The sequence below is a fragment of the Haplochromis burtoni genome, unplaced genomic scaffold (genome assembly GCF_018398535.1).
Source record: "Haplochromis burtoni strain Fernald_Lab_line unplaced genomic scaffold, NCSU_Asbu1 Contig_512, whole genome shotgun sequence".
NCBI lineage: Eukaryota > Metazoa > Chordata > Actinopteri > Cichliformes > Cichlidae > Haplochromis > Haplochromis burtoni.
The window spans coordinates 301,296-304,079 of record NW_024582873.1 but is presented as its reverse complement, the minus strand read 5'-3'; positions in this window follow the sequence as shown (position 1 = coordinate 304,079).

Below are 2,784 nucleotides of genomic sequence, written 5' to 3'. Positions count from 1 at the left end.
CTTAGAGTAAAATTAACTCTACTTTTGCAAGAAGACTATTAACACCAAAACATTTAACACTTTTGAATTTGCTGTGTACCTGATCACAGGCAGGCCGTAGCTGTTGATAGCCCAGATCTTGTTCCTAATATTCAGCTGACTCCTTAGGACTTGCCTGACCCTCTGCAGGTACTTGGGGGTTGCAGCTTTCTTAGTGGCCTCTTCATGGTTCCTATTCACCTGGGTTCAGGCCTATGCAGAACAGCAGCAGGGAAAGCTCATCTCCTTGGTAGATCCCGCACTTGATGGTGTCTTGTGCTATAGGCTTGAAGTTGGCCTCCAGTGTTGTTTGCCACATCCCCATCAAATTCTTGATGAAGGCTCTCAGGGTCCTGTTGATCTTGTATTGTTCTAGGCATTCCACGACTCAAATGTGGGTCGTTGAGTTATAGGCCTTCTCAATCTGAGCAGTGCACAGGTTGGTCAGTCTGGTCTTGCAGTCTTGGGTGACTGTTCTGTCTACCAGGAACTGGTGTTTTGCTCCTCTGGTATTCCTGCCAACTCCTTTCTGTGCCCCACTCGTGTATTGAGTCATGTGCCTATTCATCTTAGCGCTGTGATGCCTGATAGGGGCTTCCATGTGGTACTGGGGCAGGTTATAGGCCGGTAGTTGGATGGAACCAGTCCCTTCTGGGGGTTCTTGGGGATCAGGACTGAGCAGTTAGCCATTCTGGGTGTGTTTCATCCATTAGCAGCCTGCTCATTTGTGCTACCAGATGCTCATGGAGTGCAGTCAGTTTCCTCAGCCAGTAAACGGTAATTATGTCGAGGACTTGTGGTGTCCAACTTGTCCATAACGGAGAACCTTTTTTGCCACTGTGATGGTTGCTGGACCCTGTTCAGGGAGGTCTGTCTGATCTGCTCTTAGATTCACTAGCCACTGTTATGTGTTGCAGCCTTCTCCCATATGCTCTTCCAGTATTGCGCCATCTCCAGACACAAAAGTTTGGACACACCTTCTTATTTAATGTTTTTCTTAATTTTTACTACTTTCTACTAGAGATGGCATGATAACAATACCACTTTTTTTTATGTCCGATACCGATACCAATATCATATATTTGGATGTCTGCCAATACCAATATGAATCAGATATAGTGTATTTTATAATCAATAAAACTGTCTTTTTTAATATCTTGCTGCATTTTGTAAAAGTTCTGTCATGGCAAATGGGATGAGCCGTGAGGAGAAAATAAATGAGGCAGGCACTTGCTGAGATGTGAAGGTGGTTTATTGTAAAATAAAGCACAAGGTGAAAAATGGCAAAATGGAACTAAAGATAATCTAAGCTGGGAAAAACTAAACTACTAAACAGCAAACATGAACACGAACATGAAGGAGGGTGAGCAGAGGCATATGAAGGTGGATGGCAGGGAAAACACACGGAGAATACTCAGTTAAATCACAGATAGACCAGCGACTAGTACACAAGTAGAAACAACGTAAATACACACAGGAGAACACAGGGAGATTACACACAGGTGGGGAACACAGAAGGAAGTAACTGACAAGACGAGACAGGGGAAGCAAAACTGAATACACTCACATGACACACAGACCTTCACAGTAAAACAGGAAACAAGAAACAGAAACAAGGACGCTGACTTGACGCTGAACTAAACCGTTAAACAGAATAAACTGAAACATAGAAAATAATATTCAAAACAGGATAACAAAAGAATCACAACATAAATCATAATACAGAAGAATACCAAAACATAGGAAACTGAAAATGCTGGGTCAAAATGAACCACAACCCTGACAAGTTCATACTCAAATTTTAAAAAACAAAACACTACTGCTATTCTGGTATACCTGTATGCTAAAAATACACTGCACACAAAATATTTCATAGTTCAGCAATACTGATCAATCTAATAAACCTTTTTCCCAAAGGAAAAAATAAGTTATACCAGCTTACCTCTGGCGTTCAGGGCATAATTGGCCGCTTTTGACGACTTTTGATTTTACCTCTATGTTTCACCTTTAAAAACTGTTTATGTTGCCTTATTTGGTATCATTATTTTCAGCACAAAACCTCTAAGATCTGAAATGTGAGTTATTTTTTCATTTTGACATACTATATTTACACAATTAAAATGTAAATTTAGACAAAAAAATTAAAATCCAAGTAGAAAACAAGTTATATTTTTTACAGTAAAAACCACAAACATGTTTAACGAAGCATTTTCATAACTTACAATGCAAATAGAAATTGTACATTTCTAAAAAATTATGCACACGTTTTACAAACAACAAAGTTATATGGAACTATTTACCTAAAAATGCAGCCAAGGCCTCAGGCGTTTTTTATATAACCATTTAAATCTATTTACAGAACAACCAGGTGTTCTGCATCAAATAAGAAGGCACAAAAATTACTTGTGCCACTCCAAAAAAAATGTTTCTGTCCACTATAAGACAGAGGAGAACACCACTGGCCTAAACCCTGCAGGTCTGTCAACAGGAGCTGTATCAGTCCAGTTTTACATGTGGAGACAGCATTTACACTGGAATTTGCCTTTAGTGCCTTTTTTTGGCGCAAATGTGACATCCATCAGTGTAACTGACACACAAATCAAAACAATGACTACACCACACACTAACTATAGCCTCGCTAAATGTCACTAATGTCTCACAAAAACTCGCTTTCTTTCTTTCTTTCTTTCTTTCTTTCTTTCTTTCTTTCTTTCTTTCTTTCTTTCTTTCTTTCTTTCTTTCTTTCTTTCTTTCTTTCTTTCTTTC